This window comes from Crassostrea angulata, chromosome 2, assembly GCF_025612915.1.
Source record: "Crassostrea angulata isolate pt1a10 chromosome 2, ASM2561291v2, whole genome shotgun sequence".
NCBI classification, from domain to species: Eukaryota; Metazoa; Mollusca; class Bivalvia; order Ostreida; family Ostreidae; genus Magallana; species Magallana angulata.
In genome coordinates, this window is record NC_069112.1 from 43,581,643 (window position 1) to 43,597,771 (window position 16,129).

General features: G+C 34.1%; 1 long non-coding RNA gene and 1 pseudogene across 1 annotated transcript; both read left to right on the top strand.

Annotated features, from left to right (window-relative positions):
* Positions 1-16,129, top strand: part of LOC128174371 (multiple epidermal growth factor-like domains protein 10) — a 346,250-nt pseudogene that overhangs the window by 252,769 nt on the left and 77,352 nt on the right.
* LOC128172510 (uncharacterized) lies at positions 14,539-15,576 on the top strand. The gene is made up of 2 exons (XR_008242275.1): positions 14,539-14,788; positions 15,245-15,576. It is a non-coding gene; the product is annotated as an uncharacterized LOC128172510 (long non-coding RNA).

Consider the following 16,129-nt stretch of genomic DNA (forward strand, 5'->3'; position numbering starts at 1 on the left):
CCTCGTCCAAACATTGTGCCCTATCCTTCAAATTAGGTACTTTTTAAGCTCGAATTACACAAAATTTGGCCAGACATCCCCCTGCATGAGTCATACTGATACTTATGTTCTCTCCCAAGTTCATGCAAATTATCCTAATATCGCATGATTTGTAGATGCATTAAATACCTCCATTCATTAGTGTACACGTAGCAGGTGGAGCCTCCAACTCACTATTTTAGAAATAGTCACTTACCTAATACAAAGCTGATTATTTGATACTTAATATTGATAATATGAAATTAAGTATCACTTGTATTGAAATTTAGAATCGCTTATTGATAACAGAGAACAACCGGATTTATTTATGTTCACGAATAGTCACTTATTACGATTCACTGTCTTAGAAATATTGTAAAGAAAGTCGATTGTTACTTCGAAGTTAATAATGACATATTTGAATAACAAATTATTTTCTACACATCGTTGTGAACTCATTTGGGAAACCTTAACATACCTGCATAGTATTCATGGACCTTGCTCAGATGCTTTAAACAGCTTCTGCAAATAGTCATTTATAATTTATCTACTTTATCTTTTTATTATTTTTTTTATTTTTCAGATAGCTTTTGTGTTACAGATTATTTACTTATATTTGGTAGATTTACAAATAAGTGTTTTCTAAATTGAATTTATACATGTATGTGTTCACAAGTGTTTTGACATGTTTAAGAAAGTTAGTTTGGAAAGGTGCAAATAAAATGAAAAAAAATTTTGATGAAATTTCGAGTTGTTTTATACATACATATATATTTCAATGTTTAGTATGCATTTATTCTATAGATTTCTACTTTCATATTTTGGAAAATGTGCCGTAGCCAAATATTCTATTTAATATGAGACATTCTGTCATCCTCCAACTTCTGACATTGATTCAGTTGCAATACTTTTTGAAAAGAGGGCCATATTTCAAAATATTGATAAAATATAGCACAAAGCTTCCAATGGGCTTTTATATATTCCCCCCAAAAAGAGTCCGTTCCATAAACAAGGGCAGATATATTGGAAAATAAGATCAAAAGAAAGGGTCACAAAAAATCTTTTCAAGAACTTTGAGATAGACTTTTACAAAACGAGCACTGAATGATAAGTATCTGTTCTGGATAAAACAAAATATTTTTGACCTTGAGTCTAGCACTATGAGTGTAAAGTTATGATAAAAGAACACATGCCCTCTGTATGTCAAAAGATCCAGACCTTATTGTACACTAAGTAAATTGAACATTCAAAGACCGACGTATACATGTATATCTTTCATGTCGATATTAGTGATATGTTTATCAAGAGGTGTCGACCTTTTACAGTGTTGTTTTTATATAATTATGTAATAGAGAGTAAAAAGCATCAGACCCGAAAGCATTGGAGGCCCTTACTTTGTGGACGCAATTCTCATGGCACCTACTAGTGGTGGTCAATTTTCATTGTAAAACTTATGTTGAGGGTTACAAGTCTAGTTCAAAAGATCCAGGCCTGATGGTTAGGGTTACAAGTCTAGTTCAAAAGATCCAGGCCTTTTTGTAATTCATCTACAAAAATAATTGGATTTGTAAACATCGGAATCGGAAACATTAAAATCCCGTACCCTGAGGCCTAAAGTATTCAGGATCATTTACTAGTTGTTAAGCACTACCATATCAAAATTACAGCGAAGATACCATCTACAGTCCTTGCTATAATATCTCAATATATTTCTAATATTAAATAGCAATTGAAACATGGGGCTCAGAAACACCGAGACACTGTCAAAGTATTGTGTTGGTACATCTTCTACATTAAAAGATATATAGGCTCTCCTTCAATATACATAATTAACGTAATAAGAGTTACAAATATCGGGATTGGAAACATTGAAGGTCTGTTCTGTGGAGACTAAAATTCTCAGTGTTACTAACAAAGTCTAGCACTATCAGTGTAAACTTATGATAAAAGAATATGTACCCCATGTAGTTTAAAAGAGACAGACCCTACTGTACACCAAGTGAACTAAAAATGTAAACACCAACTCTTTCGTGTCGACATAAGTGCTGTGTTTATCAAGCGGTGTCGACCTTCTACAGTATGTCAAAAAGTGTAAATAAAAAACACTGGAGGCCCTTACCACGTGGGCTAAAGTTCTCATACTACCTACCAGTAGTGGTAAGCTACCATTGTAAAATTATTGTTAGGGTTACATGTCTAGCTCAAAAGATCCAGGCCCTTTTGTAAACTATCTACATACGATGATGGAATTTTAAAACATCAGAACAGGAATCATGGAACCCCCTACCATGAGACCTGCAATAATCAGGGTCGTCTACTGGTTGTTAACATTACCACATTAAATTACATAATGATACAATCTCTAGTTTAAAAAATCCAATCCTTACTGTAATTTTTCAATTGATAAATAATACTAAAAGATAATTAAAACATCAGACACTGAAACATCGAAACTTCTCTACCCCGGAGCTGAAATTGCAAGTGGTCTGACACTGTCAACATATTGTGCTAATACAACTTCCTTTAACAGAAATAGACCCTCCTGTGATACATATATTTAACAAAATTAGAATTATACACATCGGGCTTTGAAACATTGAATGTCCGTCCTATGGGTTCTGAAATTTTCAGTGTTACCAACCAAAAAGCTTGCACTATCACTGTTAACAGAATCAGACCCTATTGTACACCAAGGGAATTCAAAATAAAATGAACTGACGTATTTCGAGTCGACATTAGTGCTGTGTTTATTAAGCGTTTTCGACTTTTTACAGTGTTGTTTTCATGTATGTATTAAAAAGAGTAAATGAACATTTGACTAAAAAAAAATAAAGAAAAAAACATCGCAGGCTCTTACCCCGTGGGCTGAAGTTTTCATGGCACCTTCTAGTGGTGGACAGCTGTCATTGTAAAATTTATGGTTAGGGGAAAAGACAATAAAACACCAGGCTCCGAAACATCGAAACACCCTACCCTGGAGCTGAAATTGTTAGGGTCACCTGCAAGTGGTCTTACACGGTCCAAATATTGCGTTGATACATTTTTTAAAAAGAGATATAGGTCCTCCTGTAATACATCTATTTAACACAATTCTTACCAAAATCAATAGCATTGAAACGTACGACTTTTCAACACTTTGTACAACCATTCCCCATGAGAAATTAAAATCTAGGTTTTTTGATATTATAGATTGTTGTTTCTTTTATAAAAATGGAAGTCATGAAAATGCTTACCTGTCATTGGAAATCTAAAAAAATATTTTGTTAAAAACCATTCTGATTGCACACACAAGTACTCTGAAGTTGACACTAAAAAGATGCTTGAGTTTCTGATAGGCAACATCTTGTATGTAGTTTTTGGAAATCAAGTCTTCAAACAATCTGTTGGAATTCCCATGGGTACCAATGTGCCCCATTGTTACCAGACCTTTTTTTGTATTCTTATGAAGCAGAATTTATTAAAAAAAACTTGTACGTGAAAAAATAAATCACTCGTTGTGGCCTTCAATTCAACATTCAGGTATATCTACGACGTATTATCAATTAACAATTGTTATTTCCTTACTGACGTCGACTCAATATATCCCAGTGAACTTGAAATAAAAGATACCACAGCGTCTGCGTCATCTATTTCATATTTGGATATTTTACTGGAAATGGACATTGATGGTAACCTAACAACAAAACTTTATGATAAACGCGTTGACTTCAATTTTTTTATAGTCAGCCTTCCTTAGTTATGTAGCAATATACCTTCGTAAACTGAATATGGTGTTTTTGTCTCTCAGTTAATTCGATATACAAGGGCATACGTATGAACAGTTTCTAAGGCGAGGCAAGCTACTGACAAACAAGTTGATAAACGGGACAATCAACAGTCTCGTTTGAAGTCATCTTTTCGAAAGTTCTTTGGTCGATACAAAGACCTTGTGGGCAAATAAAATATTCCACTGGATTGCATTCTTACTGAAGTTTTTCATACAAATTGTTAGACCATAATTAACACCCAATTGTCTACGGACTTTTCCGTTTTGTCCAGATTACGACAAAGACCACACGGCGGGTGTGACCGGTCAGCAGAGAATGCTAACTCCTCCTAAGCACCTGATGCTACCTTCAATGTAATGGCTCAAGGTTTGTATTTTGACCATCCCAAACAAACCAAAAAATCAACGTTTCGTTTTTTTCCTATTGTGACATTTTCCCGATTTTGACATTTACATCGATTATGACACGCCAAATCATCTCAAGGAGCACACGGCGGGTACGACCGGTCAGCAGAGGATGCTCACTCCTCCTAGGCCTCTGATTCTTTTTGGAGTTCCATGTTGTTCTCCTATAAATTTGTATTTTGTTTTATGGATTTTTGAGATGGTTGAGTTTGTTTTTGTCATTTTTTTTTCATTTAACACAAAGAGAATTATAGATATTGCGTTCGAAAACATTGAATTTCCGTTCTATGGGGACTGAAATTTTCAGTGTTACTAAGCATTTTGATAGCACTTCCACTGTAAAGTTCACCAAAAAGTACATGTACCCTCCGTATCTTGTTTAACAGAATCAGACCTAATGTACACCAAGGGAATTAAAAATGAATACACCGACATATATATCTTTCATGTCGACATTAGTGCTGTGTTTATCAAGCAGTGTCGACAGAATCAGACTTTTCTGTACACCGAGGGAATTAAAAATGAAATACACCGACGTATACATCTCTCGTGTCGATATTAGTGCTGTGTTTATCAAGCGGTGTCGACCTTTTATAATGTTATTTTTATATATGTTAAAAAAGGGTTAAAGAACAATGTACTCGAAAACAACGAAGGCTCTTACTCCGTGGGCTGAAGTTTTAATGGCACCTATTAGTTGTGAACAGCTACCATTGTTAGACTTATTGTTTGGGGAAAAAAACCAATAAAAGTATCTGGCTCCAAAACATCAAAACACCCTACCTAGGAGATAGAATTATTAGGTTCACCTGCAAGTGGTCGTGTCAACATATTGTGTTGATACAACTTATTTTTAAAAGATTTAGGCCCTCTAGCAAATAAAACAATAATGAACATCGGGCTCGAAAAACATTGAATGCCCGGTCTGTGGGACTGAAATTCCCAGTGTAAGTAACCTTTGGTCTTACACTATCACAGTTAAGTTAATCTAAAAGTATATGTGCCATATTAAGTTTAACAGAATCAGACCCTACTGTACACCGAGGGAATTAAAAATGAAAAAAACACCATCTTATTTACCTTTCTTGTTGACATTAGTGCTTTGTTTATCAAGCGGTGTCGACTTTTTAAAGTGATATTTTTATATAATGTTAAAAAAAGGTCAAAGAACATTGTACTCGGAAACAACAAAGGCTCTTACCTTGTGGGCTGAAGTTTTCATGCCACTTACTAGTGGTGGACAGGTCCCAGTGTAGAAATTATAGTTAGGGAAAATAACAATAAAAACATTGGGTTCCGAAACATCAAAACACCCTCCCCTAGAGATGATATTATTAGGTTCACTTGCAGTTGGTTATGACACTGTAAATATATTGTGTTGATGCAATTTCATATTTAAAAGATATAACCTCTCCTTTATTACATCTATTTAATCTAAATCGAATTAAAAAAATCGGACTCGGAAACACTGAATGTCCGTTCTATGAAGACCAAAATTTTCAGTGTTTATAACCTATAGTCTAACATTATGACTGTCAAGCTAACCTGAAAGTAAATGTACCCTATCTAGTTTAACAGAATCAGACCTTTGTGTACACCAAGGAAATTAAAAATGAAATACACTGACATCTCTCGTGTCGACATTAGTGCTGTAATTATCAAGCGGTGTCGACCTTTTAAAGTGTTATTTTATTCCGTAGGCTGAAGTTTTTATGGCACCTATTAGTTGTGGACAGATACTATTGTTAAACTTACGGTTTTAGAAAAAAACCATAAAAACATCGGGCTCCAAAACATCGAAACAGCCTACCCCGGAGCTGAAATTATTAGATTCACCCGCAAGTGGTCTGACACTGTCAACATATTGTGCTGATACAATTCTTTTTTTTAGAAGACATAGACCCTCCTGTAATTCACAAATATAACATAAATACAATTATGAAAATCTGGCTCGAAAACATTGAATGTCCGTTCGGTGGGGACTGAAGTTTTTAGTGTTAGTAACCTATTTTCTAACATTATCACTGTTAAGATAACCGGAAAGGACATGTACCATATTAAGTTTAACAGAATCAGACCATACTGTACACCAAGGGAAATAAAAATGGAATAAACCGACGTATATACCTTTCGTGTCGATATTAGTGCTGTGTTTATCAAGAGGTGTCAACCTTTTACATTGTTATTTTTATATATGTTATAAAAAGGTAAGAAACCATTGTACTCCGAAACAAGAAAGCCTCTTATCTCGTGGGGAGATATTTCCATTACACGTACTAGTGGTGGACAGCTACCATTGTAAAAATTATAGTTAGGGAAAAAACCAATTAAAACGTCGGGCTTCAATTCATCGAAACACCCTACCCAAGAGACATATTGTTTGTTTCACCCGCAAGTGGTCTGATACTGTCAACATATTGTGTTGATACAACTTCTTTTTTAAAAGATATAGGCCCTCCTGTAATACATCTATTTAACCTATATTGAATTATAAACATCTGGCTCGAAAACTTTAAATGTCCTTTCTATGGGGACAGAAATTTTCAGTGTTATTAACATATAGTCAAACACTATCACTATAAGGTTAACTTGAAAGTACATGTACCCAATCTATTTTATGAGAATCAGACCCTACTGTGCACCAAAGGAATTAAAAATGAAATCCACCGACGTATATATCTTTTGTGTCGACATTAATGTTGTGTTTATCAAGCGGTGTCGACCTTTTACATTGTTAAATTTATACATGTTAAAAAAAGATCAGAGAGCATTGTACTCGAAAACAAAGCAGACTTTTACTCCGTTGGCTGAAGTTTTAATTTACGCGTTGTGGACAGCTACTATTGTTAAAATTATAGTTAAGAAAAAGACGGTGAAACATCAGGCTCCAAAACATCGATACAACATACCCATGAGGTGAAATTGTTAGTTTTACCCGCAAGTGGTCTGGCACTGTCAACATATTGTGTTGATACAACTTCTTTTTTAAAAGATATAGGCCCTGTAATACATTTATCTAACATAAATACGATTATGAACATCGGGCTCGAAAAACCTTGAATGTCCAGTCTGTTGGACTGAAATTTTCAGTGTTAGTAACCTATGGTCTTACACTATCACTGTTAAGTTAATTTAAAAGTACATGTGCCATATTAAGTTTAACAGAATCAGACCCAACTGTACACCAAGGAAATTAAAAATGAAATACTCCATCGTATTTACCTTTCTCGTCGACATTAGTGCTGTGTTTATCAAAAGATGTCATCCTTTTACATTGTTATTTTTATATATGTTATAAAAAGGTAAGAAACCACTGTACTCCGAAACAAGAAAGCCTCTTACCTCGTGGGCAGATGTTCTCATCACACCTACTTGTGATGGACAGCTACCATTGTAAAAATTATAGTTAGGGAAAAAACCAATTAAAACGTCAGGCATCAAAACATCGAAACACCCAGATATAGGCCCTCCTGTAATATATCTAATTAACCTATATTGAATAATAAACATCTGGCTCGAAAACATTGAATGTCCGTTCTATGGGGAGTGAAGTTTTTAATGTTATTAACATATCACCTACCACTTTCACTATTAAGTGAACCTGAAAGTAAATATTCCCTATCTAGTTTAACAGAATGAGACCTTTAAGTACACCGAGGCAATTAAAAATTAAATTCACCTACGTATATATCTTTCGTGTCGACATTAGTGCTGTGTTTATCAAGCGGTGTCGACCTTTTACAGTGTTATTTTTATGTCTGTTAAAAAAGGGTTAAAGAACAATGTACTCGAAAACAACGGAGACTCTTACTCCGTGCGCTGAAGTTTTTATGGCACCTATTAGTTTTGGACAGCTACCATTGTAAAACTTACGGTTTGGGAAAAAAAATTTAAAAAAATAAGGTTCCGAAACATCGAAACGCCCTTCCCTGAAGATGAAATTGTTAGTTTCACCCGCCCTCCTGTAATGCATCTATATAAAATAAATACAATTATGAACATCGGGCTCCAAAACATTGAATTTCCTACAATTATGAAGATCGGGCTTCGAAAAGAATGAATGTCCGTTCTCTTGGTACTGAATTTTTTAGGGTTTGTAACCAGAAGTCTAGCACTATCACTGTTAAGTGAAGCCGTAAGTACATGTACCCTATGTAGTTTAACAGAATCAAACCATACTGTACACCAAGGGAATTAAAAATAAAATACACCGACATATATATCTTTCCTGTAGACATTAGTGATGTGTTTATCAAGTGGTGTCGACTTTTAGCATTGTTAATTTTATATATGTTTAAAAAAAACGTTAAAAAACATAGTATCCGGAAACAATGGAGGCTCTTACTCTGTGGGCTGAAGTTTTCATGGAACCTACTAGTGTTGGACAGCTTCCATTATAAAAATTATGGTTTGGGAAAAAACAATAATAAAAATTAGGTTCCGAAACATCGAAACACCCTCCCCTGAAGATGATATTGTTAGTTTAACCTGCCGTCCTGTAATGCATCTATATAAAATAAATACGATTATGAACATTGGGCTCCGAAACATTAAATTTCCCTCCTGTGGGGACTGAAATTTTCAGTGTTAGTAACCAATTGTCTAAAACTATCACTGGTAGGTAAACTTAAAAGTAAATGTATCATATTTAGTTTAACAGAATCAGACCCTACTGTACTCCAGGGGAATTAAAATTGAAATTCACCGACGTACATATCTTTTGTATCGACATTAGTGCTGTGTTTATCAAGCGGTGTCGACATTTTACCAAATGAACATCTGACTCGAAAACATCGGAGACTCTTTCACTATGTGCTGAAGTTCTTTAAGTGTAATACACAGTTGCATTTACTATACTGTTTTATTTTATATCACATTTATGTCATGAAAGAATAACTTTACATAAATATTTTGTATTGATAGATGCATCGGTTTATGAACATTTAAATCCGCTGATATTTTCGTAGTAAGCCTTAACAGTGCTGCGTATCACTGTCAAGGTAACTGGAAGTACATGTATCCTATCTAGTTTAACAGAATCAAACTCTACTGTACACCAAGGCAATTAAAAATGAAATAAACCGATGTGTATATATATTTCGTGTCGACATTAGTACTGTGTTTATCAAGTGGCATCAACATTTTAGAATGTTGTGTTTATATATGTTAAAATAAGGTAAAAGAACATTTGACTCTAAAACATTGGAGGCTCTTATCTCGTGTGCTTGGGTTTTTATGGCAACTACCAGTGGTGGACAGCTACCATTGTAAAAATTAAAGTTAGGAAAAAAACAATAAAACCATCGGTTTTTGAAACATCAAAACACCATTCCTCAGAAAAGATATTGTTAGGTTCATCAGGAACTGGTATGACACTGTCAACATATTGTGTTGATACAACTTCTTTTTTAAAAAAATGTAAGCTTTCCTGTAATACATCCATTTAACATAAATACAATTATGAAGATCGGGCTTCGAAAAGAATGAATGTCCGTTCTCTTGGTACTGAATTTTTTTAGTGTTTGTAACCAGAAGTCTAGCACTATCACTCTTAAGTGAAGCCATAAGTACAAGTACCCTATGTAGTTTAACAGAATCAAACCATACTTTACACCAAGGGAATTAAAAAAAAAATACACCGACATATATATATTTCGTGTCGACATTAGTGATGTGTTTATCAAGTGGTGTCGACTTTTAACATTGTTAATTTTATATATGTTTAAAAAAAGTTAAAGAACGTATAACCCGGAAACAAAGGAGGCTCTTACTCTGAGGGCTGAAGTTTTCATGGAACCTACTAGTGTTGGAAAGCTACAATGATAAAAATTCTGGTTTGGGAAAAAACAATAACAAAATTAGGTTCCGAAACATCGAAACACCCTCCCCTGAATATGATATTGTTTGTTTCACCCGCAAGTATTAAGACAGTGTCAACATATTGTGTTAATAAACTTCTTTTTAAAAAGATAATGGCCCTCCTGTAATTCATCTATATAAAATAAATACAATTATGAACATCGGGCTCCGAAACATTAAATTTCCCTTCTGTTGGGACTGAAATTTTCAGTGGTAGTAACCAATTGTCTAAAACTATCACTGGTAGGTAAACTTAAAAGTAAATGTATCATATTTAGTTTAACAGAATCAGATCCTACTGTACTCCAAAGGAATTAAAATTGAAATTCACCGATGTACATACCGGTATCTTTCGTTTCGACATTAAGGCTGTGTTTATCAAGCGATGTCGACATTTTACAAAATGAACATCTGACTCGAAAACATCGGAGACTCTTTCACTATGGGCTGAAGTTCTCTAAATGTAATACACAGTTGCATTTACTATACTGTTTCATTTTATATCACATTTATATCATGAGAGAATAACTTTACATAAATATTTTGTATTGATAGATGTATCGGTTTATGAGCATTTAAATCCACTGATATTTTCAAAGTAAGCCTTAACAGTGCTGCGTATCACTGTTAAGGTAACTGAAAGTACATGTAGCCTATCTAGTTTAACAGAATCAAACTCTACTGTACACCAAGGCAATTAAAAATGAAATAAACCGATGTGTATATATATTTCGTGTCGACATTAGTGCTGTGTTTATCAAGTGGCATCAACATTTTAGAATGTTGTGTTTATATATGTTAAAACAAGGTAAAAGAACATTTGACCCGAAAAGATCGGAGGCTCTTATCTCGTGTGCTTGGGTTTTTATGGCAACTACCAGTGGTGGACAGCTACCATTGTAAAAAGTATAGTTAGGAAAAAACAATAGAACCATCGTGTTTTGAAACATCAAAACACCATACCTCGGAAAAGATATTGTTAGGTTGATCCGGAAGTGGTATGACACTGTAAACATATTGTGTTGATACAACTTTTTCTTTAAAAAATATAAGCTTTCCTGTAATACATCTGTTTAACATAAATACAATTATGAAGATCGGGCTTCGAAAAGAAAGAATGTCCGTTCTCTTGGTACTGAATTTTTTAGAGTTTGTAACCAGAAGTCTAGTACTATCACTCTTAAGTGAAGCCATAAGTACAAGTACCCTATGTAGTTTAACAGAATCAAACCATACTGTACACCAAGGGAATTACAAATAAAATACACCGACATATATATCTTTCGTGTCGACATTAGTGATGTGTTTATCAAGTGGTGTCGACTTTTAGCATTGTTAATTTTATATATGTTTAAAAAACATTAAAAAACATAGTTTCCGGAAATAATGGAGGCTCTTACTCTGTGGGCTGAAGTTTTCATGGAACCTACTAGTGTTGGACAGCTTCTATTGTAAAAATTATGGTTTGGGAAAAAACAATAAAAAAAATTAGGTTCCAAAACATCGAAACACCCTCCCCTGAAGATGATATTGTTTGTTTCACCCGCAAGTATTAAGACAGTGTCAACATATTGTGTTGATACAACTTCTTTTTAAAGAGATATTGGCCCTCCTGTAATTCATCTACATAAAATAAATACAAATATGAACATCGGGATCCAAAACATTAAATTTCCCTTCTGTGGGGACTGAAATTTTCAGTGTTAGTAACCAATTGTCTAAAACTATCACTGGTAGGTAAACTTAAAAGTAAATGTATCATATTTAGTTTAACAGAATCAGATCCTACTGTACTCCAGGGGAATTAAAATTGAAATTCACCGACGTACATATCTTTTGTATCGACATTAAGGCTGTGTTTATCAAGCGATGTCGACATTTTACAAAATGAACATCTGACTCGAAAACATCGGAGACTCTTTCACTATGGACTAAAGTTCTCTAAGTGTAATACACAGTTGCATTTACTATAATGTTTTATTTTATATCACATTTATATCATGAAAGAATAACTTTACATAAATATTTTGTAGTGATAGATGCATCGGTTTATGAACATTTAAATCCACTGATATTTTCGTAGTAAGCCTTAACAGTGCTGCGTATCACTGTTAAGGTACCTGAAAGTACATGTATCCTATCTAGGTTAACATAATCAGACTCTACAGTACACCAAGGCAATTAAAAATGAAATAAACCGATGTGTATATATATTTCGTGTCGACATTAGTGCTGTGTTTATCAAGTGGCATCAACATTTTACAATGTTGTGTTTATATATGTTAAAATAAGGTAAAAGAACATTTGACTCTAAAACATTGGAGGCTCTTATCTCGTGTGCTTGGGTTTTTATGGCAACTACCAGTGGTGGACAGCTACCATTGTAAAAATTATAGTTAGGAAAAAAAACAATAAAACCATCGGGTTTTTGAAACATCAATTCACCATACCTCAAAAAAGATATTGTTAGGTTCATCCGGAACTGGTATGACACTGTCAACATATTGTGTTGATACAACTTTTTAAAAATGTAAGCTTTCCTGTAATACATCTGTTTAACATAAATACAATTATGAAAATCGGGCTTCGAAAAGAATGAATGTCCGTTCTCTTGGTACTGATTTTTTTTAGAGTTTGTAACCAGAAGTCTAGCACTATCACTGTTAAGTTAAGCTGTAAGTACATATACCCTATGTAGTTTAACAGAATCAAACCATACTGTACACCAAGGGAATTAAAAATAAAATACACCGACATATAAATATTTTGTGTCGACATTAGTGATGTGTTTATCAAGTGATGTCGACTTTTAACATTGTTAATTTCATATATGTTTAAAAAAGGTTAAAGAACATAAAACCCGGAAACAATGGAGGCTCTTACTCTGTGGGCTGAAGTTTTCATGGAACATATTAGTGTTGGACAGCTACCATTGTAAAAATTATGGTTTGGGAAAAAAAAGCAATTAAAGAATTAGGTTCCGAAACATCGAAACACCCTCCCCTGAATATGATATTGTTAGTTTCATCCGCAAGTATTATGACACTGTCAACATATTGTGTTGATACAACTTCTTTTTAAAAAGACATAGGCCCTCCTGTAATACATCTATATAAAATAAATACAATTATGAAGATCGGGCTTCGAAAAGAATGAATGTCTGTTCTCTTGGGACTGAATTTTTCAGTGTTTGTAACCAGAAGTCTAGCACTATCACTGTTAAGTTCAGCTGAAAGTACAAATACTATATATAGCTTAACAGAATCAGACCCTACTGTACACCAAGGGAATTAAAAATGAAAAAAAAACTATCTTTAGTGTCGACATTAGTGCTGTGTTTATCAAGTGGTGTCGGTCGACATTTTGCCGTGTTGTTTTTGTATAAGTTAAAAAAAGTTAGAGAACATTGTACTTGGAAACAACGGAGGCTCTTACCCCGTTGGCTGAAATTTTCATGCCTCCTTCTATTGTAAAAATTATTGTTAGGGAAAAAAACCCACACAAAAAACCCATAGAGATCCGGAGCATCGATTCACTCAACTCCAGTGCTGAAATTATTAGGTTCACCCGCAAGTGGTTTGACCCTGTCAATATATTGTGTTGATACAATCTTTTTTAAAAAGATATTGGCCCTCCTTTAATACATCTATTTAAGGTAGTCCATCTATAACTAAGGTGAATTTAACAATTTTGATTGATCTATACTACATCAGATACATATTTCGAAGCTATTATAAGACTGACATAAACCCAACTTGGGTGTATGTATGTAGTTAATTAAATAAACGTTTTGCACTTAAAACTTTTTAAGAGTTGTCTGCCCTTTAGGAAAATTTAAAAAAAAATCATTTTCTGAAAAAAATATGGTAAACTATGAATTATTTTAGCATATTCGAAGACGGAGAAAGCTTTTGCAACTTTTTACCAAGAGAAATGTGAGAAAATTACTTGTACTAAAGAAATATATTTAAAAATGCATTTTTCCCATAGACTTCAATGTTAACTTCAACATATGATAAATTTATCAAAATTAAATTTTTTGAAAGATTTCAAAGATGAGACTTTATTATTTAATAAACTCGTTAAAATCACACTAAGATTTTAGTGATCAAACTTGCAATCTATTATCAATCTAGTTTTGGATGGACAACCTAAGCTAAATCGAATTATAAACATCAGGCTTGGAAACATCGAACCATTATCCGTAAAATGTTCTCTTTGGACTTAAATGTTTAGTGTTATAACCAAAAGACTAGCACTCTCACTGGTACGTTTAGTTGAAAATACATGTACTTTTTACAGTTCAACAGTGTCAGACCTTACTGTGCACCAAGGGAATTAAAAATGAAATAAACCGACGTATATATCTTTTGTGTCGACATTAGTGCTGTGTTTATCAAGCGGTGTCGACCTTGTGCCTTATTGTTTTATATATGTTAAAATAAGGTTAAAGAACATTGTACTCGGAAACAACGGTGGATTTTGTCACAATCAATAGATTTATTCATTCTTACTATTTTCCTATAGGGTACCTCTGATTTTTATTCTATGTTCATATCCTTTTTGGTGCCTCAATTTTATCAATTCAGGTATTGGTCAATATTGGACTATACTCGGACTGTTCTATTTGTTTACTATGATGCTATAAATACCCATGTTTTGGTCAGTGAGCCGGGGTCCATTAGCACGCACTGCAGTAGTAGCTAAGCGTATTTTTTACGGTAACCATCTCCATTAGGGGTAAGTTCGTTTTTCCTTATACTTTAGTCTTGTTTATAATATTTAAGACTTTAGGTAACTGTTCTTATACGTGTTCGATAGTATTTTCGTGTTAACGTTTTACATACCTGTTTATTTACCGTAGAGTTATGGTGCGTTTGTGTGACAAGCGTGGTTTGCTAGTTTATTTGTGAGTTTATATTTCGTAGTCTTATACGGCGTTATTGGTCATACATTGACTGTTTTGTGATGTTAAGGGGTCTTATACACTTAACTATGTTGCATGTTAAGAGGTCTTATACGCTTAACTGTGACTGTGTTTGATACGTTAAGGGGTCTGATACACTTAACGGTTTTGTAGAGCGAGTATTGTTCGGTGTGATTGTATGGCGTGCAGTTGCGGTAATTAGATAAATAAGTATATTGTGGAAGTGAAACGTTTAATTGAAAATATTGTTATTTATATATAATTAAAAGGTTCCAGCAAGGCTCCAGCAATGTCCCAGTGATGATTCGGCCATAGTCACCAGTGTTCCGGTATTGAACATCTTACCACCCGTGCAACCTCCTTCGAGTATTCACTTACTACGCTGGAAGCCGGTGGACGGAAGCCGTCATCTTAGGACGTGGTACCGAAGGAGGACACATTGGAGGAACACTGGAGGGACACTGCTGTCCAATATACCACCATAGGACATTGACGAATCAGATATTAGAAACATGTTTTTTGTTAATATTTTGTGTGTGTGTGAATGTGTATATTTGTAAATTTATTGATTTTATATATAGATAAAGATTGTAAATACTTATTGTTGTTTTCATTGCTTGACTGGTTAGACACACGACGGCTGTCGTGACAAATTGGTGTCAGAAGTGGGATAATTATGGCTAATCAGTCAGCAAAAAATGGTCATTTTGTTTCTGTCAATTAGTTTTTGAAGTGTCTAATATGATTTTTTGTCATTTAAGTTAGCTAGAAATTGTATGGAACCCCGGTGGAGAACGGTTACCGTTGCCTTGTGTATGGTTATATTTTTCCTTTGAGTGTTTAGAGGATAAGTACATTTTTGTTTGAAATATTTATTAGCATTTGATTGTGTAGTTGATATATTTTTGAGTATATTAAGATGGACCAACCAACGTTACAAGAATTAACGGAACACGGACAGAAAATGAAACTCAAGGGATCAGATCTCCAGAAGTTCATACGAGATCAGCAAGCACACTATCGGGAGTTACGAGCCGCAGAGAGACAGCGAGACATGAAAGAAGGCGAGAAAGTTCTTGTGTTGCTTCCTACCGCTAGCAACAAGTTACTGATGCAGTGGAGAGGACCTTACATAATAGTCCAGAAGGTAGGGA